Source organism: Camelus dromedarius, chromosome 15, assembly GCF_036321535.1.
Source record: "Camelus dromedarius isolate mCamDro1 chromosome 15, mCamDro1.pat, whole genome shotgun sequence".
Lineage (NCBI taxonomy): Eukaryota > Metazoa > Chordata > Mammalia > Artiodactyla > Camelidae > Camelus > Camelus dromedarius.
The window spans coordinates 31764253-31788714 of NC_087450.1; the positions used below are offsets into that span (position 1 = coordinate 31764253).

At 41.5% G+C, this 24462-nt stretch overlaps 1 long non-coding RNA gene across 4 annotated transcripts in view; it reads left to right on the forward strand.

Moving 5' to 3' along the window:
• LOC135322974 (uncharacterized) overlaps nucleotides 1-24462 on the forward strand; it is a 155647-nt gene that overhangs the window by 65814 nt on the left and 65371 nt on the right. For 3 of the 4 annotated variants that reach the window (XR_010384035.1, XR_010384034.1, XR_010384032.1), the window contains exon 3: nucleotides 23438-23676. This is a non-coding gene — a long non-coding RNA (uncharacterized LOC135322974). The remainder of the gene's footprint in view (nucleotides 1-23437; nucleotides 23677-24462) is intronic. The other variant, XR_010384033.1, reaches the window with a different exon arrangement.

Genomic DNA, 24462 nt, shown 5'->3' on the forward strand with positions numbered 1-24462 from the left:
TGACCACGGTCAGCACTCATGCCTGTATCTTACTTGGATTTAAGGTAAATCCAAGAAGCTGTTCTCCCCAAGCTCTCCTGCTTGATACAGTCTCTTATCCTTCAAGGTCAACTGCAATGACATGCAATTTGTATACTCTCTATGTGCCTGAGTGTTCCTTCTTACTCATCTTCAAGCCCAGTCTCTGTTTCACTACTTCAGAAATTTAGAACAGCATGCTCTCTGTTTTAGAACTTTATTTTTTTTCAAATTTGCCTTGGATATTCTTTCACATTTTCTCTTTAGAAGAATTTTAGAATCAGTTTGTAAATTCTTTGAAAAAAAAATCCCACTGGGAATTTGATTGTGATTTCACTGAATTTATGGATTAATTTGAGGGGAGCTACCATCTTTAAGATGCCAAATCTTTCCAACCAGATGCATGAACATTTTCTTTTATCTGGGTTTTCTTTTATGTCCTTTAGTAAAATTCTATCTTTTTTTCTTCATTTAGATCTGAAATTTTTAGTTTATTCTTGGGTATTTTGTAGTTTTGTGGGTTTGTGGGTTTGTGTCTTTTGTGAATAAAATCTTTTTCATGACATTTTGTAATGGTTATTGTGGAACAGAGGCAAGCTATTGCCTGCATATGTTATTATGGTACTTAGTCTCCTAACTGAACTCTGTGAATTGTGATAGTTTACTTCACACTCTCAGATTTTCTAGGTACACACTTATGTTGTCTGCAAATACTGACAGTTTTGTTTCCTTCTTTCAAATCCTTATGTCTTATTTCTTTTCCTTGTCATTTAATTGGCTAGGACTTCCAGGTCAATGTGAAATAGTTGTGAGCATCCTTATCTCTGATATCAGTAGAAATAATTCTATTTCATCATTAGGGTGATACTTGCTCTAGGATTCCGGTTGACATTCTTTATCAAGCAAGAAAACTTTATTTCCAAGTTGCTAAGAGTTTCTCAGAATGAGTGTTAAATTTCATGAAATAATTTTTCTGCTTCTGTTGAGAAAATCATATAATTTTTCCCTTCTAGTCTATTAATTGAACAATATTTTGAAATGTTGAGCCAACATTGTGCTTGAGGGATTAAACACTCTTTGATTTCCCCCAATTATGGAAATACTGCTTTTAGTTTGCTTACAAATACTTAAATAGGACAGACAGTCTTCGGTTTGCCTTAAAACTGACTGCTTCGAAGTTCTCCCCTGACTTCATTGTTCTTTTATTTTTCTCTAGTGATTGAATTTCTGGTTATCCTCTTTAAAAGTTTCACTGCAGATTATTTAGGGGAAACTAAGAATATTTGAGACACAGTCTTAACCTTTAAAAGTTGGTATCATAGAGAACAACCAGGGCATACCAACTGGTGATTGGTATCTGTCAGAAACAGAACACCACATCTGAGATGGGCTGAGGGGTTGGTAAAGGGATGACCCATGACCATGACAGCACTGTACATACTTCACCTTCATGTAACCAAGCACAGAAAAGTACAAACGATTACATAAGAGTAGAGAGGATGTACCTCCTTGGAGTTAGTCAATCCAAAATCCAGGACACAGAGAGGAGGCTACTGTTCTTTTGGTTTCCATGACAACCAGAGGCCAATTTAGCATGATGTTAATGAGGCTTGAGCTTCAGGGCCTCTCACTTTAAAGGGCCCCTTCCAAGGCCCTGCTCCTCATTTTGTCTCTGTAATTTTGTATCCTTTTCCTTAAGGAGAGACACCAACTTGTAGAAGCTTTAGTTAGACCCTACAAAAAACCTGGGTCCATCCCTACGACCACCCCAGGCATGGCTCTGCATACCTGCTACCCGGCCTGGACCCAGGGCTCCGAAAGCCCTTTCTGGCAATCCTGATAATTCTCTCAGTTTAGCGATTAGTGTGGATGGCAGATTAAATTACCCTGTTGCTTCCCAGCTGGGCTAGGAGAACTCTGGCCTGACACAGAAGCCGGTGGGTGTCCTGTGGAATGAGGGCTCAGCTATCTCACACTTCTCTCTCTGTGGGAGCACGTGATCAGATGCATTATTAACGCTGAGCTGATCTGGTTACCTTGATTGACACTAAGTGATTTCAGCCTGGACTATATTTGTCTTCGTGGGGAAAATGACTGCCACAGAGCTGAAAGGTTATTTCCCTCTTCAAATACATTTGGGCCTGTCACTGTGGAGTTACACACCCTGACATCAAAATCAGACCCGCGGGCTTTGGAAGACAGCAAATGACATCACGGGCAAAAAATGGTGTCAGCTTCATTTTGCTTTTTCCTTCTCTATCTGAACTCTGACAGAGTAGCAGTTTGCCTAGAGTTTGCAAGGCTTTCAGGTGAGGAGAAGGGAGAATTAGTAGTAGCTGGACTTAAATAAATCATTTCCAGGATACGTTTGTCTGTCCTCCTGGTCCTTCTCTGTTACCATCAAGCTTAATTTAAAATGTTAGGGCTGTGGTACCTAATTAATAAGACTAATAAATCATTAGCCTGCTATTAAATAAATATTTAACTTCTCAGCAAAATAAAATATTCCTTAATTCAACACTTATTTTTTGTTTGTAAAACTAACAAGGAAGATATTATCTACAAGAAACCCCATCCTTAACTCTGTTAACCTTTCCTAGGGTGCTGAGCATTTAAGACAAGTCTATGAATGACCTAATGTCATGCTCACAATGTTAGGCTATGCAAATGCTGAATGCATGTAAGAAATACATCAAACCAGGGGAGGAGGGTGTAGCTCAGAGGAGTGGTAGAATGCATGCCTAGCGTGCACAAGGTACTGAGTTTAAGCCCCAGTACCTTCATTAAAAAAATAGATGAATAAACCTAATTACCTCCCCACCAAAAAAAAAAAAAAAAAAAAAAAAAAAAGATTAATTAAAAATAAATTTTGAAAATTTTGAAAAAAAATACATCAAACCCAGTAACATGGGTAAAATCAGATCATGCTAGTCTATGAACTTCAATGAGGGAATTTAAGTTAGACTGAAGGGGAAATTTAAACCTACAGATATCAGAGTTATAGTGGCATAAAATGAACTACTGCCCCACCTCATAGGATTTAGTTATTTTGGATGAAGTAAAAGTTAATAAATTTAACAGCTAGTTTTGTTGATGGATGCATCCTCTGGACTTGGGGATAATAAAAGGAGGATTTAAAAAAAAAAGAAACTCTACCTACTGTCACTGTCCTTGTTATAGTACAAGCATCTGACTCTTTGTTGTTGGTATAGAAAGAAAGGACCTCTTGCCGGGTCCATAACAGGTGGGTTTTGGGACAGAGAAGTGATAAAGCTCATTGCAACAAAGACCCGCCTGTAGAAATAGTTCTTATACTAGTCTGAGTCAGGGGTGGGGAGGCAGAGCTACTGTTTAGCTTCAAATCACAAAGTCGTAACTACCGAACGTGCTCCTCCCTCTTGGATCTGTGCCTTGTCTCCAGGAGTGATGACAGCGGGAAGGGCTGGCTTCCCACTAGACAGAAACAGGAGGGAGTGTCCACTGACCTAAGGAAAATATCTCATGAAAACATGGTTTCTTTTATAATCAGAGGCATATAAAAATGCATGTAAACAAGCATTTTTTATTTGAACATTAAATTTTATTGGTACAGAGCATGTGTTTTGTTATACTGGTGAATAATGTCTTTTAAAAATGAGATTTTGAGATGCCATTCTGCTTATGTCACGAGATAAAGGGCTTTTGGAACATTGTTCTGGTGCAAACCCTTTTAGTAAGAGGGGATTAAACAAGAAGACAGTCTGAGGTGCCAAAAATACTTTCTGCAGAGCCCTCTATTAAGTGGAAAAAAGTTTGAGTGTTTTTTTTCTTAAATGTTATCCAAATGGCTTTTGTCTGAGAAACCTCTCTAACTAGACCTCGAAAATCATCAGTTTGCCAATCTTAGTGTGCAAAAATATTGGTGTATGGATACCCTGATAGGTCCCTATATTCCTGTCTAATGGGGTCAGTAGGAGAATGATTTATTCAAAAACATCTAGTTAAAAACAAATTTATCTATGAAAGATAAAGGAGGAAAAATCCAGGAATGAAAGTTAATAAACACACCAAAAGTTGCTTACTACCAAAGAAAAAATTATCTCTATCAACACTGACAGCCTTAGGAAGTCTTGGTTGTGGCCCATGATTGTGATTTGTGTTTGTAAGTGCCTTTTAGACTGCAGATGAATTCCTGGAGGCTGGCTGTTTTGATGATGATGATAATTATCACATTTATGGGAAATATGCTTGTTCACATAAACAACAGTAAATGCCAAAGAAGTAAAGTAAACAAGGATACTTTGAGCAAGGAAAAAAATACTGAAATAATAAATGTGGTTGAAAATTAATATTTTCCCAGGTTGGTAATTTTCTTGCATTGTGAAGTGTTTGGACAGATGAGTCCCTGGTCACAGTCACCTGGAGTCACAAGGGTCAGCCTTCTCGGGTTCCACTGGGCCCCAGAACCTGGCATCTTTTTTTTTTTTTTTAACATTTTTTAAATTGAGTAATAGTTATTTTACAATGTTGTGTCAAATTCTAGTTTACAGCACTATTTTTCAGTCATACATGAACATGTATATATTCATTGTCACATTTTTTTTTTGCTGTGAGCTACCGCAAGATCTTGTATATTTTTCCCTGTGCTATACAGTATAATCTTGTTTATCTATTCTGCATTTTAAAATCCCAGTCTGTCCCTTCCCACCCCCCCGCCCCCTTGGCAACCACAAGTTTGTATTCTATGTCTATGAGTCTGTTTCTTGTATTTATGTTTTGTTCGTTTTTTTTTTTTTTCTTTTTTTTAGATTCCTCATATAAGCGATCTCATATGGTGTTTTTCTTTTTCTTTCTGGCTTACTTCACTTTGAATGACATTCTCCAGAATCATCCATGTTGCTGCAAATGGCGTTATGTTGTCGGTTTTTGTGGCTGAATAGTATTCCATCATATAAATATACCACATCTTCTTTATTCAGTCATCTGTTGATGGACATCTAGGCTGCTTCCATGTCCTGGCTGTTGTAAATAGTACTGCTGTGAACGTTGGGGTGCAGGTGTCATTTTGAAGTAGGGTTCCTTCTGGATATATGCCCAGGAGCAGGATTCCTGGGTCCTATGGTAAGTCTATTCCTAGTCTTTTGAGGAATCTCCATACTGTTTTCCACAGTGGCTTTCCTTGCTTCCCTCTCCCACCCTTAATGATTGGCATCTTGTGGAGCTGTGTGTATAGCATCTTCCTGGCCTCTGGAAGATTTGGACTTGGGCTGTCATGGAAAATCTTCCCCACTTTTCAGATTTCACAAGGATCTTAAGGTCTACAAAGTATGTACATTGATAAAGAAAAGTAATTAGTTCTCATGATCATGAAACAAACCCAGTACTGGCTCCATGGGAGATAGTAGGGTTTGGACTCATCCCCCAATTTTAAAGTTGGTGTGATTCAGGGCAACCTTGGTCCCCTCAAATTTTCCTTTATTTCTGAGCTGAAGTGATCACAGTTCTGATCTATGTTCTGTCCTGAAACAAAACAAAATGCTCTCAATTTATTGTACAGTGGGGAGCTCATGGGCTTTCAAAACTGACATCCTTGAGTTTGAATCTGGGTTCTTTAACTTAACAGCTGTGTAACTTTGGGCACATTTGCCTCCGTTTTCTCACTTGTCAATGGGGAAGTTGTGAAGATTAAATAACATGATACGTGGAAATCACCCAGCACAAGGTGTATCTGCTCAATAAATTTTCTTCAGCCCCTCCAAACCTCTTTTGGGAAGGTCTGTCCTGCTTAGATAAATCCAGATTTTCTGGAGGCTGAGGGCTCTTGGCAGTTCTTATTCACTGACTCATAACATTTTCCAGGATATTTCTGTTTCTGGGTTGTCAGATCCTACAGGTGGTGTTTTGATTTCAAAACAGCTCTTAAGGTCCCTGCAGTTCCTCACGGTCTGAATCTCCCCTTTGAGTGAGGCAGAGCCCGGGTTGGGAAGGCTGGGTGGTACTAGACTGGGTGGACACTCTGCCAAACCCCTTAGTGAGAGGAAGAGAGGCTCTACACATCTGTTCTTAACCCCAGGGCTCCTCCTGGAAGAAGGAAAGTTCTATAACCCCATAACTCCAACCTCTAGCTTCAAAGGGATGTTGTATTAATGGTTGTGTCTGAGGCAGCGTTTCAGGCGTGATGGGGCCAAAGGAAGATTGTTGGGGGAAGATGCTTTTGAGAGGTGAGGCATTCCCTGAACCCAAATGCCACCACGCAGAGGCTGCCTGTTACACCTCAACACCTAGTGGGATCTGGTTAAGATCTCATGCTGGCTCTACTAGACTGTACAAGAAATAATTAGTGATCCGTGAACACAAATAGGGATCTTGACTTTGTTAAATTCAAGGTCATTGTTAATTTAACAAACATTTACTGGGAACCTTTTCCCCTGGGGAATATAGATTTTGCCCATTGTTCCACATTAACAGTACTAAAGGACTCATTTTTTTGTTTGTTCTTTTTAATTAATTGAAATACAGTTGGTTTACAATATTGTATTAATTTCTGATGTCCAGCACAGTGATTCATTTATACACACACACACACACACACACACACACACATATATATATATATATATATATATATATATATATATATATATATATACTTTTTCATATTCTTTTTCATTATAGGCTATTACAAGGTATTGCTTATAGTTCCCTGTGCTGTACAGTAGGACCCTGTTGTTTATCTATTATATATAAAGTAGTTAATATCTGCAAATCCTGAACTCCCACTTTATCCCTCCACCCGCTCCTTCCCCCCTGGTAACCATAAGTTTATTTTCTATATGGATGGACCTGGAGATTGTCATATTAAGTGAAGTAAGCAAGCAAGAAAGAAAAATACCAAATGGTATCACTTATACGTGGAATCTAAAAAAATGACACAAATGAACTTATTTACAAAACAGAAACAGACTCACAGACATAGAAAACAAATTTATGGTTACCGAAGGGGAAGGGAGAGGGGAGTAGTAGTTTGGGATTAAATTAACGATGGCCATTCTGACTGGTGTGAGGTCATGCCTCATTGTAGTTTTGATTTGCATTTCTCTGATAATTAGCAATACTGAGCATTTTTTCACATGCCCATTGGCCATTTGTATGTCTTCACTGCAGAAATGTTTTTTTAGGTCTTCTGCCCATTTTTTGATTGAGTTGTTTGTTTTCTTGTTATTGAGTTCTATGAGCTGTTTGTATATTCTGGAAATTCAGCCCTTGTCAGTCACATCGTTTGCAAGTATTTTCTCATTCCCTAGGTTGTGTTTCATTTTCTTTATAGTTTCCTTTTCTGTGCAAAAGCTTATAACTTTAATTAGGTCCCATTTGTTTATTTTTGCTTTTATTTCTATTGCCTTGGTAGACTGCCCTAGGAGAACATTGCTAAGATTTATGGCAGAGAATGTTTTGCCTATGTTTTCTTCTAGGAGGTTTATAGTGTCTTGTCTTATGTATAAGTCTTTAAGCCATTTTGAGTTTATTTTTGTGTATGGTGTGAGGGAGTGTTCTGGCTTCATCGATTTTCATGCAGCTGTTCAGCTTTCCCAGCACCACTTGCTAAAGAGGCTGTCTTTTCTCCATTGTATATTCTTGCCAAGGACTCACTGTTTACATCTAGGTACTGATCCAGGGATCCTTGGATGGGTTTCCACAAGTAGGTGAATCCCCTGAAACTGTGTGCTAAACATGCATGAGTCTATGCATTTCTGGAAAGAACTTCCAGAACTTTCATCCAGAACTTCTCAGAAAGTTAGGAACCACCTGTTAGATGTGAACTAAATGTTCTCCCTGTGCTCAGCTGGGGCCAATAAGAATCTTGATTCCAGAGTCCCTTCTGGAATACACGTAGAGAAAATATGATGACCAAGGGTGTGCTCCACATTCCCTAGAGGTCCATGCCCAGTGTCTGAGCGCTGAGTGATATTGGCTGGACCTCCTTCCAACCACTACCCCTGGACCCTAACCCAGTCTGCATTCAGCTGGAGATAAACCATTTTCCAACTGCCTGGAACTAAGCCACACTCTGGGCCAAAGTTATAGAATAAATGTTGAGCCTGGCCAGGGAGGGTGGTGCTCTGGGCTGTGCTTGGCTTCTCTTCTACTAGGGTGTGAACACCTGGCTGCAGAACCATTATCTCCCTCCCTCCTTAATACAACCAGCTCAGTGCCTGGCACCTGGGAAATGCTTAGCTCATGTTCATGGAGTTGAACAGCAGCTAGTAATTGTAGCACCGGGCTGGGAGGGGAAATCAGAGCATATAAATAACCATAGCACAAGGTAGAAAAAGGATCCCTTCCGTGAGAGAATTGCAAGCTGGGGGCTCAGGGGCTGCAGCACAGAGGGTGACAGGTGATCTTCAGCTCGAAGGCTCGGTGGGTTGATGGGAAAACAGAGAAGCCTTTCTAGAGGAGGAGCCTTAGAGGTGGTGCCTCAGAAATGGTAGAAGGTAGACACGGGACTATGTGAATAACAGGCATATAAAGGAGGGAAGTGGCTTAGGCAGAACACAGGGCAGGAAGGTGTGGGGCAAGAGCAAATATCTTGGTTAGGCTGGAGCCAAGACTGCCTGGAAGGGAGTGGCCAAATTTGGTTAGAAAGTTGATAGGTGCCCACTGCTCTGTGTCCTCACCCAAGGCTGTTCCCCTTGGCCAGCCCGCTGATCTGCAGCAGGGCAAAGCTCCTATGGGTTTATTGACCAAGGCCCCAGGCCAAGCTGACTCAACAAGGCTCAGAGCTGTGCCAGGTTATGCTCTTTACAACTGAAACATCCTGGGTCTCAGTGGAAGGGGCTCCTGCCTGTTGGTTCCTGTAGCTCTCTGCAGGCAGGGAACAGATCTTTAATTACTGAGGCAGCTGACAGTCTTTCCCAGGGGATCACATTTCAGTTATAATGTAGTAATCTGTAAGCCCTGTTCATCTCTGGTAATGAAATGAAGAGGGGAAATGTTAGTGGATTTGAGGTAGGATTCTTTTCTTTCCTTTTTTTCTCCCCTCCCATTCCACCCTCCACACCTCTCTCCTCTAAATTTCAGCTAATCTGTTTCCAGCTGATCTCTGGCATTTTCAATGTCATTACTCCTCATCACAGAGAGAATGTTCTGGGAAACAATTAACATTGAAATTGTTGCGTTGTAGCCTCCATGAGACTCAAATCTCCTTTACAAGCTAGTTCAACTATCTCACTTCATCCAGGCAGCCTTCCTGGATTGGCTTTCCCAAAAGTTTGATTCCTTTATGATGGCCTTGCTATTATATAGGTAGTTTCTTCCATTATTCCTGGTCCTAAAAGAACTTTGTGACTATTTCAGGTTCTGGACCTGTTAAAGCATCAATTATTTTGAATTATGAACATAAAGAAAAAATTAAGTACATAAAGTCCCTCTTTTAGGCTGAAGACAAGAGGGACAGGGATTCTGAAGTCCCTTCTCTACCTCTGTGTAGAGACTGTCTCCTTCATCAGCCTGGGTGCTTCAGTCCTCCGTCTCTCTCTTCAGAGTGCTTCCCCAGGGCTTGCTGCAAGGAAGGGTGAGCCGTGCAGTGGATGGTGGATGGATGGTGTGCAGCCCAGGCCCCTCAGCCCACTTCCCCATAGGAAGCCAAGCATCACTGATTGGAGCAGAGGACAGAAGAAGGTTTGTGGTCTGAAAGTCCTGGGGACCCTTTATTTGTGTGAGTAGGGACTGATGCTCTCCTCAGCTCAGAGGGCACAGCCCCTAAGGTAAACTGTGGGATGTGCTCCAGCTCGGCCTTTGGAGAATGGTGGGGTCAAGACAGCACTGGAAAGTGGTGATGCAGACAGTGCAGCCTGAGGTTCCCCTACTCCCACTGCGTGCACCTGTCCTAGGCCCTCCGTACTCATGCTGTCCTGGCTAGGAGGGGAAGAACATTCCGGATAAGGAGAAGAGCTAAGCCAAGGCTGAGAGGCAGCATGAGTGCATTGATAGCTAAATATTTTCATCACGAATTTAAATAGTAATCACAAAACTGCAATTTCTGGCGTATTGAAAATTTGGCAGCAATAAAACTGTAACATTACTCTTTTAGATTTATCCAAAGGAATATAAATGCCATAGCAATTTCATATTTACCATCATCTGTTTTCAAAGTACATGAATAAGTTCTTTTTTTACCATCAGAAATCTTATATTGTTCCTATTTCTTTTTGAATCTGCCTTTTTATTCCACTTCTCCCATATAATTTTATCCTAATATATTTTTATGCTTATCATACTCTGCAATAAAAATGTGTGTATATATTAAAAGTAACTTCAAAAGTCTCCTGTGATTATAACCTCTAAATATTAAAAGAAAACTTTTCTAACGCAAATCAAAACTGCAATGAGGTACCTCACACCAGTCAGAATAGCCATCATTCAAAAGTCCATGAACGATAAATGCTGGAGAGGGTGTGGAGAAAAGGAAACCCTCCTACACTTTTGGTGGGAATGTAGTTTGGTGCAGCCATTGTGGAAAACAGTATGGAGATTCCTCAAAAAACTAAAGATAGACTTACCATATGATCCAACAATCCCTGGGCATATATCCAGAGGGAACCTTAATTCAAAAAGACACATGCACCCCTGTGTTCATAGCAGCCCTATTTACAATAGCCAAGACATGGAAACAACCTAAATGTCCATTGACAGATGACTGGATAAAGAAGTTGTGGTATATTTATACAATGGAATACTACTCAGTCATAAAAAAAATAAAATAATGCTATTTGCAGCAACATGGGTGGCCCTGGAGAATGTCATCCTAAGTGAAGTAAGTCAGAAGGAGAAAGAGAAATACCGTATGATATCACTCATATGTGGAATCTAAAAAAAAAAGACAAATGAACTTATATATAAAACAGAAACAAACTTACAGACATAGGAAACAAACTTATGGTTATCAGGGGTTAAGGGTGTGGGAAAGGATAAATTGGGAGTTCAAGATTTGCAGATACTGACTGGTATATATAAAATAGAAAAACTAGTTTATATCATATAGCACAGGGAACTATATTCGATATCTTGTAGTAGGTTATGGTGAGAAAGAATATGAAAATGAATATATGTATATTCATGTATGACTGAAGCAACGTGCTGTACACCAAAAACTGACACAACATTGTTAACTGACTATATTTCAATTAGAAAAACAAAAAAAAACCCTCAAAAAACATAAACTTTTCTAGATTATCCATTAAATAAATTTATTGTACAATTGATACTATAAATATAATACAAATTTTAATAAATATTTAACAAATGTAGTGTTATTGTAAATACATCTCTTAATGATGTGAGAAGGCTTGCTTTTTTGTTTGCTCCATGGATAAGTATGATTTATTGTTAGAATAAGACAGTGTTTCGCTTCAACTCTGCTTGAATTTTCCTTTCTTCTACAAGAAGAATTTTCCTCTGCACATGCTGAGAAAATACGTTCACAAAAATGTGATTAGAATAGAAAAAGTTTTGTTATAGCAATGACACTTAATTCTTTGAACTCCTTCTCAGTGATATATGAAAATCACAATGTGACCTATCATCAAAAACTATTTTTAATGATCTATCAGCTGCCAACTCAATTAGGTCCTCCATCAATTTAGCTGAATGCAAAGACTGGGGAGTCAACTAACTGGGAAAATTTATTCATTGCACTTACTCAGTTTCTTAGTTTCTATAAAGGGTATCAAAAAGGCTCTCCTATGACTCATTGAATGACTGTTAATTATATCCTGCACTTTAGATCAGGGCATGAATACCAGGAGGCAAGAATCTCTGGGCGCCGTCTCAGAAGCTGCCTACCATAGCAGGGCACTTCGTGCTTCCTGGCTTTCAGTGTTGAGTCCTGGTTGCTTTCTGAAGTAAGAGGGAAAGCCTCACTCCACATCCTTCAACAGAAATATAAAAGTTTTGAGGATAAAACATGTATAAAGAAGTTCATTACTGTGTTATTGATAATAACAAAAAATTAGAAGCAGCACAGCACAAAGGGCTAGGGAGTATTCTGGTGGTGTGTGCCTCTCCCTCCCCTAGTCCCAGCCCAGCTCAGTCATTGTAGGCTGTGAGGCAGGAGAGGGCTAAGGAGACAGAGCAGCCAAGACAGCCATTGCCCACTCCTTTCCTCCTATACCCCCCTTTTCCTTTGCCCTCAAGAAGGTACAAAGGCTGGATATGAAGGCAAGTGAAACCAGAAATGGGGGCCTGCAGGGCTCGGGGAATGTGAAAGGACCAAGATAACAATGGGGACAAAGGACAGGTTCTTTTCTTTGTTTGTTTGTTTTATTTTGTTTTTATTGAAGTATAATCAGTTACAATGTGTCAATCTCTGGTGTACAGCATAATGTCCTAGTCATGCATATATATACATATATTCATTTTCATATTCTTTTTCATTAAAGGTTATTACAAGATATTGAATATAGTTCCCTGTGCTATGTAGAAGAAATTTGTTTTTTTAATCTGTTTTTATATATAGTGGCTAACATTTGCAAATCTCAAATTTCCAAATTTATCCCTTCCCATCCCTTTTCCCCGGTAACCATAAGATTGTTTACTGTGTCTGCGAGTCTGTTTCTGTTTTGTAGATGAGTTCACTAGTGCTCTCTTTTTTCTTTTTTTAGATTCCACATATGAGTGATATCATATGGTATATTTCTTTGTCTTTCTGGCTTACTTCACTTAGAATGATCTCTATGTCCATCCATGTTGCTGCAAATGGCATTATTTTATTCTTTTTTATGGCTGAATAGTATTCCATTGTATAGATATACCACAACTTCTTTATCTAGTCATCTAGGACAGGTTCTTTAGAAGTGACTTCCTGATGGAAATGGGGAGATGCTGGTCACATGGCACTGCTTCAGTTATGCAGTGTAAGTCCTGGCAATTGAATATACAGCATGGTGATGGTAGTTAATAACACTGTGCTCTATACTTGAAGTTTGCTAAGAGATCACTAGATCATTTATGTTCTTACCCCTTCCCCCAACACACACATATACACAAAGAAAAGGAAAAGAAAAAGAAAGAAAAAATGTTAACTATGTGAGGTGATGGATATGTTAATTAGCTTTAATGTAGTAATTATTTCACAGTGTATACATATATCAAATCATCAGTTGTACACCTTAAATATATATACTTTTTATTTGTCAGCTATACCTCCATAAAGCTAGGAGAGAAAATGACCTATCAAATTAAAGGGGAAAGAACTAGCTACTCTCTCTTCTATGTGCTTCTCTCTCACACAAACAGATTGTTTTATCAGTTATAAAAACTATTAGTAAACAGGCTTGAATTCATATTTCTTCCAAATATCAGTGCTAAGAATAAAAATAATACTGAACAGCCATATGTAGCATGAAGACATTTTCATTCTTTGACTCTCTTCTACCATTTCCTATGTACATCTTCTGTGAGTGTGTTGTGTGAACTGGGATATGGGAACCAATGTATTACTATTAAATTATGAACATTTTACATTATACTCTCAAAAATTAATTGATGTTTATATTACATGCTTTGAAATGATATTCACAATAATTTTTTAAACTCAGTTATAGGCTTAAATACCTTTAGTCCCTGCAAACACTCCTTTGTATCATGACCTGCCCATTCTTTGGCTCATTTTACTTCACCTCTCCATTGGCTGGAGTGGATCTTAAAGCAGTTTTTTCAGGAGAGATATTCCTGAGAAAATCTGAGAACTTTTTTTTTTCTGAAACATTTATATATGAATGATAAAATTGCACTTTGGCAAATTTTAAAATGTCTTTCCCTTAAAACCTTGGAGATGTATCATTTTTTGCCATCTGTTGCTATTGCTGAGATGTTTGAAGACTGATTTTTTTGGGGGGGCTTTTAATTACAACCACTTTGTACTGCTTGTAGAATTTTTTTCTTTGTCCTTCTATTTCCAGATTCTTGCCAAGATATGTCTACTTATTGATCTCTTAATTGATTTGGTCTGTCTGTGCAGTTGATTGAATAATGTCCCTTCAAAATTCATGTCTACTTGGAGCCTCAGAATGTGACCTTACTTAGAAATAAGATTTTTTCAGATGTTATTAGTTAAAAGATCTTGAGATTAAATTTAGGGGGTACCCTAAATCCATTGTCCTTATAAGAAGAGGAGAGGACACAGAGACACAGAGAAGGCCAAGTAAAGATGGAGACAGAGGTTGGAATTGTCCTGCTACAAGTTAAGGATCACTTTGGGCCACAAGAAGTTAGAAGAGGCAAGGAAGGAGTGTGGCCCTGCTGATCTGTTGATTTTGGACTTCTAGCCTCCAGAACTGTGAGAGAATAAATCTCAGTTGTCCCAGTTTGTGGTACTTTATTACAGCAGCCCTAGGAATTTAATACAGTCTGGAATGCAGGAGTCCTTTCAGTTTACAAACATTTTATGTCAGTGTTTTGATTATTGTTCTAGTATCTTATTCAAGTCACCTATCATTCATAGGTATGATTTCTGTTATCTGTCTTTAATATCTATTTTATTCTCTCTCTCTCTCATTTTAATCTCTTTGTCTTTTTCTTCTGCATTCTGAGAGAGCTTCTTGAGTGTCAGGAAAATTTATAAAAGACTGAAATGGGCAAAAGGTCACTGGGCGTCCTTCCAGTGGAATGTTGGGTGTTGTATAGAGGACTCTTGAGGATTATTGGATCCAGTAAAGTCCTGGATTAGTTCCTTTTTTAAGGCTATATTACAACCCTGTCCTATGCAGAAAACTAGTAGTAGTGTAAATGATTCTTGTCCAAGCAAAATGCGGAAGGGCAAGAGAGATGTCTGAGCACCCATGGTGGGGGGGGGGGGTTTCCCAGAAAGTGTGTGCACAAAATCCTACCTTTTCCCAAACAACTGCTATTTTGAGGACTGGCCCCATGGCTAGTGGAATTCTTAATTTTTCTCCAGCATCTTGATTGTCACTCTTAAATGATTCACTGTGTCTCAGTGTAGCTTAAGCATTTGCCAAGGTGTACAAGAAGAAAAAAAATGGTTCCTGGAATTTTGATCTTTTAATCACTGCTCCAGACTGGTTCTGGGAACCGAGAGGCACCATCTGCAAAAGGCTTTCAGGGGAAATGCAGTGGGAAGAGGGGTGGGTGGAGTTGTCAGGGAGAAGAATATGTCCCCAGGTCCATTAGGGCAATCTAGGCTGCCGTCCCTCTAAGTGAAGCAGCCACTTTGAGGAGAAAACCATTTCGTGGCATCTTCACCAAGCCTAGATATTTTAACTTCATTTCCAGGTCCATCTTTGTCATTCCTTTCTTGATTTATTTTGGCATTTTGGCTGTTGTAACGGGAAAATCTGTTCCCTTTTCAAACAAACAACATTGAAAAAGATAGGACAGGAGAACGTTCTCAGTTAGAGCCTCACCTCTGGGTTTCCAGAAGAGAAGCTACTTCTTCCACTCCCAAGCATCTGGTTTGGTCCCCTCGTGCCTGGGGGAGGGAAGAAGGAAGAGGGACCTCGCTCTCACAGATGCATATTGGTGTCAAGTTCTACCTCCTCTGTGCAGGTCTGCCTGGCCACCAGCCCACCGTCCTTTCTCCGTTCCCTCTAAACTCCTACTTCATTCACTTTTTCACCCATTTTTACATTAAATTCTGGACTTAGGTGAATTATATGAATCATATCATTTTCAATATGGAATTCCTGTTTTTCCAGCTATAAACTCCTTAACAGCAAAGAACCTACTCTGACTTCCCTTCTGGTCACCACAACCCTTAGCATGAGGCTGGACTCATTGTAAGAGTTCAGTAATTACTCAAGTTGACCTGAATTCAAACCACTGCCTGGCCACTGGCAATAACACAGCATGATTTACATTTCTGAGGGTAGATGAAAATGCTTGGAAGTGGTCAGACTCTGAGCTCCCCTGATGCCCTGCAATAATACTGTAAGGAATTATGCCTCCAAAACTCCCATGCAGGGGCCTGGGACTGGAGAATCGTCCCACCCCTTGGTGGTCAACATACTTGATGTCAGCCTGCTCACAGAAACTTTTAGGGGCTTGGTCATCCTGGGCCAGTAACTTTCTTCCCCAATTCCTCTATCTGCCTCTCTCTTCAAGTGAAGGCTTCCTAATTGCTCTCTGGCCACCCCCCATCTCCAACTCCTGTGACCTCTCTGGATTTCAGAGAAAGCACATCCTAACAACATTTGCCAAGTATCTCCTTCCCTTTCCTTCAAGAAACTTTTAAATCTCCCCTTTCCCAGAAAGTCCTTTCTGACTCTGTAAAGAAGTTTTTAAATTCCTTCTTGTGCAAATCTTTCTTCTCTATTCAAAGTGACAAATACCGAGCTCAGTCTATAATGCACTTGTTGTTTCCTAGATGAAGATATTGATGCATTTAATTCCACCTTAGTCTGGGTATAGGTCTTGTGCCTTCCTGTGTGTTCTCAGAGAGTGTGCACATCTCTACATCAGGCTCAATGGGAACGATCCTTTCGGAATGGACTCTCTAGGACTAAGACATCTAGCATTCTTTCTCTGTGTCTCCACGTTCTCTTTCCTTTGCCCTGGGTAGTTCATCCGCCCTCTGTGGGGTCTCTGTGCTCCCCATCTTCTCCCTTTTCCTGTTAAGATTGCCTCCGAAGATAGAATCTAATATAAGCTACACCAAGATCCAAATACATTGCTTACTTCCTCAAGGGGAAAGTAATAGTGAAAAGGACAGGTCATCAAGTGATTAAATCCCATGGAGTCATACCAGAGACAGGATGGGGGTGAAGGTAAGAGTAGGAACATTTTTTAGCAAAGGTCCTCCCTGGTACCCCAGAAGCTTACATACTTAGCCAAATACTGTTCTAGGTGCCTTGCTAAGCTGAGCTGTCCTGGACTTGTGTAGAGTAGATGTGGCTCTAACCAAGTCTGGGGTATTTGATTATTCTTATAACAGAATCAATCAGAGAATTCTAGAGCTGAAAGGAAGCCCAAGCCTGTGGGCTTCACTTTGCTGATGTGGAAACTGAAGCCCCAGCAGAAATGATGACTGGCCCTTCAATTTATGAGGGCAGAGCTGGGCTAGAGCTTTGATTTCTGGATTCTCACTCCAAAGCTTGCTCCTTATTCTCCTGTCCCCAGATTTCATGACTATTCTTGATTGTTTACTTTTACAATCAGATTTTTTTTCTAGTTCCACAAAGAAGTCTTGTAGGTATCTTTATTGAGATAGTGTTAGATTTATAAAGTAACTGAGTAGATAATTGACATTTTTATAGTGATGAATCTTCTGATCTAAGATTATGGTATACCTTTACATTTTCCCAAGTCCCTTTTGTATGTTAAGGCTTTCTTGATAGATTTCTTGCACATTTTAAGGGTTATTCCAAGCTATTTTATACTTTAATTGCTATTGAAAATGGCGTCTTTTCTTCCTCTGTATCTTCTAACTGGTTGATTTTCATGTATAAAAGCTGTTCTTTACTATATTAATTTTGTAATTGGCTTCTCCCTTGGGTTCTTGTACTCAATTCCAACTTTTGTTGTTGTTGTTGTTGTTGAGGGGCACTTCCCTACACATTATCAAGCAATTCTCAGACACCAGTAGAGTGTCAGAGAATTCAATTCAATTCTGACACTATCTACCCAAAGATAGCATCAGATTCCACAGGTTAAGGGTTCAGTCTTACAAGACTGCCTACCCCACAACTTTAAATGCTAGTTGTAAGTGCAGGTTGTTACCTGTGTTTCTGTTTTACTGGCTACAGATTAAAGGTTTCCATTAACTTTTCCTTGAACATCAGATGACAGTTGTAAGTTCAGGCTGTCACCTGTACTTCTGGCTGGTTGGCTGTAGCCCGGAGGCTCTCACAGCCTCCTCCTCCGGCTCAATTAGTTGGCTAGAGCAGCTCACAGAACTCAGAGAAATATTTTACTTACTAGATCACAGATTTATTATAAAAAGATAGAACTCAGGAACAGCCAGATGGAAGAGACGCAGAGGGCAAGGTACAGGGATCGGGTGCAGAGTGTCCATGCTCTCTCTGAACGTGCTAGTGTCCCTACATGCCCATGTGTTCACCAACCTGGAAACTCTGTGCTTTTGAGTTTTTATGGAAGGTTCATTACATAGTTTTAAATTGTTGGCCATTAAACTGATTCAAATCCCAGCCCTTTTTCTCTCCCAGGAGGTCATACAGTATTTGTCCTTTTGTGTTTGGTTTATTTTATTTAACATAACGTTTTCAAAGTTCATCCACATCTTAGCATGTATCAGAATTTCCTTCCTCTTTAAGGCAGAATAATATTCCATTCTGTGGGTGTGCCACGTTTTGTTTATCCATTCATCTGTTAATGGGCATGTGGGTTGTTTCCACCTTTTGACTATTGTGCCTCTGATAGGTATGATAGTCACACACTGTGAAGAAGCAGTTCAGGGGATCAGAGCACAGATCCTGCAGCCACACTGCCTGGAAGCCCATCCTCTTACTTATCACCTTGGGATGGTCTCAACCTCTGTGCATCGGTATTCTCATCTGTGAAATGGGGAGACTAGGCCTCCTGCTCAGGGCTCTTGTGAGAAGGAAATGAGTCAACACATGTCAAGTAGCTGCAGTCACTTCTGGCACCTGGTCAAAACTCAGAAAGGTTGGCTGTTGGGAGCTGATGTCTTTACCAAGGCATCATATATGAGGCCCATCTAGGTGGACTGAAGTTTTCTAATCTCTGAGAACTGATGGTCCAAACTGGAGAATTGCAGAACTTCATAGTGTTAGAAGGGAGTAGGTGGCTTTGGAGATCACCGACTCAAATGTCCTCCTTTTACCAGTGGGGAACCTGAAGCCCAGAAAAGATGGGGACGTGGCCAGAGTGACAGAGGAAGACAGGTCTAGACAGTGGCCTTGGCTCCAAACCTCGCGTCTCGAGCTCCCCTCCCCCAGCTAGGTCCCCCTCTATAGATACTTCTCTCTCCAGAGGTCACACCATGTGGGGGGCTGGTTCACCCAGCAGGATTCTGCTCCAGTTTAGAGGACTTAGGGGCTCACGTGCCCTTTAACCTTAGCTCAGACACAGGCCAGCTGTTTGCTGCACTCTGAACACTGCCTGCCCTTTCTCTTGCCCACTTCTGCCTGGCTAGGGGTGGGGGCAAGGGGAAGGAGGGAGAGTGTCAAAATAGCTTTATTTGAGAGTGCCTTTTCTGGTGGGGGATGGAGTGGGCGGGGAGGAACCCAGACCTGGCCGGCCCAGGGGTGGCAAGACTTTGGTTTTGTTTTCGGATTAGGTATCGGTACTCGGTCAGCGCATCTGTTCTTCAGCTGTTTGGGTTTTCTTTGTTCATTTTGTTGATTTTCTGTGAGGTTATTTTTAGAGAATTCCAGCCTGTCTGAGTCCTATAAAGGGGGACACTGGAGGTGCAGCCCACACCTGGGCAGAACAAGGTGGACGAGGTGACTTGGTGGCAAGGAGAACAAAAGAGCATTGCCAGTGAGGACAAAAACCCGGGAAAGAAAGGGACCAGCTGCTCAACTGTCCCCTCCTCCTGGAAGGGCCTCTTTTGGAGCCCTTTGATGAAAGAATTCTCTGTTTGTTTGTTTATTCAAAGATGAAATCTGCCCCCCCCCCCACCTTTGGGGAGTTAATCTACCCTAAGGACCTTGTGCTGACCTGGGAGGGTGGGGCCTGCAGTCTTTTGGGAAGGAATGATCAGGAGGGAAGGACTGTGACAGCTAATGTCCTAGGGCAGCTTGAGGGAGGAGAGGGAAAGGGCACAGCGGGTGAGGGGGGACTGCAGGAGTAGAGGAATGGTGGTAGAGGCAGATTTTGTAAATACAGTGTTTATGACTGTAGTGTAAATCTTGGCTTCCTCCCTCTCTACCATTCTCTCCTCCCCTCTGTCTTTTCCTGGTTTACTAGTCTTCACCGCAAGAAAGATCTCTTCTTCAGAGACCTTGACATGCAGGTGGCATGGAATGGACAGTTATTACCTAGCCCCTTCTTCACCTCCCACCCCTCATTCAAGACAGATTCACTGGGGGCTGAGACAAGGAGGCAAGAGTCAGGTTCCATCAGAGATGGTGTGGGATGAGGCCTGGGGTGAGTCTGAGCAGTCAGGCTGGGAGAAGCCTTCACCAGGACAGGAAGTGGCTCACCTCTGGGGTCCAGGCTGCCAGTGCGAACGAACACCCAGTGATGGGGCAGAGAGAGAAAGGGAAGGATCCTGCCCCTGATCTAGCCACTGAAAGTGAGAAGCTGATAATAGTAAGGAGGCCTGAAATGCACCTCACGGTAATGGAGCCATCTGGCACGAGCCCACTGGGAAATGAGGCCACATCTGGGCTGCCAGGCCACCCTGTGCAAACGTGGGGTGTGGCCTTTCAAATCAACAGCAAGGTCCCAATGGCTCCCTGGAGCTGGAGGCTGGGAGGGCCTCCCGTCTCCAGGCCACAGAGTGAGGAAGAGAACATCCAAGGCCATCTATTTCTGGCCCTTGTGTGTGAGAGGCTCAGCTTTCCCCCAGATAAAGTCCTGGGGAGCTGCACCCTAGACTTTTTATTAGCTCAGGTGGCTTTGCTTTTGAAAGCTTTTGGGCTCCTGGATGCATGGTAACAGCCAACCTTATACTGCAAGTGCTGGGCACTATTCTGAGAGATTTTCTCTAAATCATCTCATTGAATCTTCATAACCACCCTCCAAGATAGGAATTGTCTCCATTTTGTAGATGGGGAGACTGAGGCATGGAAAGCGGGCAGTTTGGCTCCAGAGCAGTGCCCTTCTCTGCTGGGTGGCACTGCTCTGTTACTCCCTAGCACAAGCCAGAGTGGAGATGTGGCCTTGATGGTACGCTTAGAAACCAGATGTCCTAGAGATGTGGCCTGTGGGTGTTTAGTTGTTGCAAGTGATAGCATGCTGTCAGAATTGACTGTCACCTAACTTAGAGGCAGGTGGTAGTCATCTGGAGTGAGCTGGAGATTTCCTGGAGGGCAGAGGACCATGCTGGAATCATCAGTTCCCACCCTGGGTCTGACACCTAGGGAACCCTCACCATCTGGTAAAGAGGATTGAGCAGAACTGGAAGACTTTTTAGTCCCATGCCTCCCCATCCCTCCTCCCCTTGCTGAGGGCCAGTTGGTGTCCCTGGGGGCCCTTTGACCTGGGAATCAGGTTAGGTGAGACACATCATGGGCCTTGCCCAGTGCTCAGCTTGGATTACACTGGAATCAAGCACCTGGGCAGGTCCCCAAGAGAAGTCTTGGGCTTGGGACAAAGTTACCTCCGGATGTATGGGAGTTTTGCCAGATAATCATTGTAGGTAATGGCAAACACTTTGGATGAAGTATCTAAGCTGGTTTAACACCCTTTTGGTATTTCTCTTATTTTATGGATTTACTTCATTCACCTGTTGAGAACATGCTCTGCCTTAATCTCTGTTCCCTGAGGAATGAAAAGCCAGATAAGTTTTTTGTTTGTTTGTTTGTTTGTTTTGTTTGTTTAAAGGCTACACTCCTATCTCCTGTGCTGGGCTTGGCTGGTCTTGCCACAGGACCTCCCGCCAACAGGCCCAGGCAATCAAATTGGAGCTCTAGTGATGCTTGGATCAAGATGCAATCACTTCCTATTTCATAGTATAGTATTAAGCTACACTAATCGAAACAGTATGGTACTGGCCTAAAGTTAGACATATAGACCAATGGAAAAGAATAGAGAGCCCAGAAAAAAACCCACACATATATGGTCAACTGATCTTCAACAAAGTTGTCAAGAATATGCAATGGGGAACGGGTAGTCTCTTCAACAAATGGTGTTGGGAAAACTTGATATCCACATACAAAAGAATTAAATTGGACCCTTAACTTATACCATATACAAAAATCAACTCAAAATGGATTAAAGACTCAAAAGTTATACATGAAGCTATAAAACTCCTAGAAGAAAACGTGGAGGAAAATAGTCATGACATTGGTCTTGGCAATGATTTCTTGGATATAACATCAAAAGTACAGGCATTAAAAACAAAAATAGACAGGTGTGAATTCATCAAACTAAAAGGCTTCTGTATAGCAAATGCAACAATCAGCAGAGTGAAAACGTAACCTATGAACTGGGAGAAAATGCTTGCAAACCATGTATCTGTTAAGAGGTTGATCTCTAAAATGTGTAAGGAACTCCTACAACTTAAAAGCAAAAAAGCTAACAATTTATAATTGCCAATTTTAAAATAGGCAAAGGATTTGAATAGACATTTCTCCAGAGAAGACCTACAAATGGCCAACAGATACATGAAAAGGTATTCAACATCACTAATCATCAGGGAAAAGAAAAGAAAAACCACAGTGAGACATTACCTCACATCTGTCAGGATGGCTATTATCAAAAAAACCAAAAAACATATGTAGATAAGGATGTGGAGAAATTCAAACCCTTGCAAAATGGTACAGCCGCTATAAAAGCAGCATGAGATGTCTCAAAAAAAAAAAAAAAGAAGAAGAAGGAGAAGGAGAAGAAACTATAGGTTGGGTTACAGGTGGGAGGACCACATTCCTCCCTCCATCAATTATAAAATTGGTCCAGGGATGGACCTGTGACACGATGACAGCCAAGGAACACATGTAACATCTTCTGGGGCCATTAGGAGAGAGGAAAGTTTTCTTTCTAACTGGGCTTGAACCTGGAGTTCACTTTGCAGTGCAAACCTCTTGCCACCACAAGTGTAGAGTTGGTCTGAGAGTGGCACCAACATGGAGGAAGCAAGACCAAGAGATGACCAGGTATGAGTGACTATCATACAAGACCCTGAATCAAGCCATGCCTGAAGACACACCTATCCCCTGGACTTTTCAACTGTGTAGTCAACATATTTTCTTTCTTCTTATATGAACTTGGGTTGGTTTTCTTGGAACAGAAAGTATACTGTTACAATGTGGGCCTTGAACTAGATTTGAGTGGATGAGGTGAATGAAGAGGGCAACCCAGGCAGTGTCATGTGAACTAGTGTTGATGAGGGTATGGAAGTGGTATCCACGGAGCTGTGTGGAAACCAGCTGGGAGAGAAGGTCTTGGTGGACAGTGTGCAAAACACCCTGCAAGAGAACATGTGTTCTCACTTGTCTGGGTGCATTTATCTATGTGAACAAATTCAATGGGATTACTGGGGAGTGGCATGTAATGGAAAGACAAAGGGAGACAGAGAGGGAGCTCTGAAGATATGGGAATAATAACAACAAATGCTCACTTTACTACATGCTGGACACTATGTTAAGCATTTTTTTCCCCATTTAATCCTTTCAACAGCCATGAGATTTTATTATGTCTCCATTTTACAGGTGAGGAAACTGAGGCACAAAGAACTTGCTCAAAATAACCCAGTTAACAAGTGCCAGACCTGGGATTTTAACCTGAAACCCCAAGCTGACTAGATCCTGCATACTTAATCTGCTCTCTTCTGCTTCTCCAGATGTGGCGTCTGCCTTGGGGCAGCCTTGCACCAGCGTGGTGGGGAGAGAAGGAAAGGACGCAGCTGTTGTCCAAAGGGGCCATAGGAGAATACGGAATTCAAATTTTCTTCCCCAGAGCCGGTCCTGATTTACACTTTGTTCGTTTTCACCCGTCTTTTTAAAAAATTTGCGGCTAGACAAATGCTGAAACTCTGGCTCCCAGTCAGCAGCAACTCTTGGGACCAGCAGATGAGTCCAGGTGACTGCTCCTGGTGAGATCTGACAACCTCCCTGACTGGCTGAAGACACTTAGAAGGGAGCTAGGTCTCTAGGCAAGCCCCTTGACTGGCCCCAGCTTGCTCCCTCCTCCTCCCTGTCTCTCTCCAGCTCTGTATCTCCTTCCCTTGGATTGCCTCAGGAAAAGGAAAGAAGAAATGTTTTTTTAAAAGAAACTGAATGAAACCAAACACTTGTATTTCCATCTATTGACATTGAATTGGTGCTTCTCCAGCCCAGCCATTTGGGACAAGTTTTTAACCGCCTCTCTTCGCCCGACAGTCTAATACAAACAGACCATAGAAAAATAAACTTTCCCCCCCAAATATTATCTTAGGCCTCATTTTATCATGCTTCCTTGAGCTGTCTCTGTAAAGGAAAGAAAAAAGAATGTAGGTTTTAGTTTGGGCAGGACTAGAGAGGGCCCATTCACCCATTCTCCCCAGTGCGGTCTGCTTCCCAGAGCACTCACTGTCTGCACCGTGTCCAGTAGGCCTCCCTCAGGCCCTCCTCCTCTCCAGTTCTTGTTCATTCACCTGCAAAATGGGCTACTCACACCTGTCTACAAGTTGCTGTAAGATAGAGGTGGCAAACACAAGTACCTTTGGGACTCAGAAAACAGGGAAGGTATAAACAAGAGGTGGGCTCCGCTCTAACTAGAGAGAAGATGCCCCTTACCCAGGTGGTCTCATTTAGCTTAAAATAAGCAAAAAAACCAAACCAAACCAAAACAAACAAACAAACAAACAAGCAAAAAACCCAACAAGCA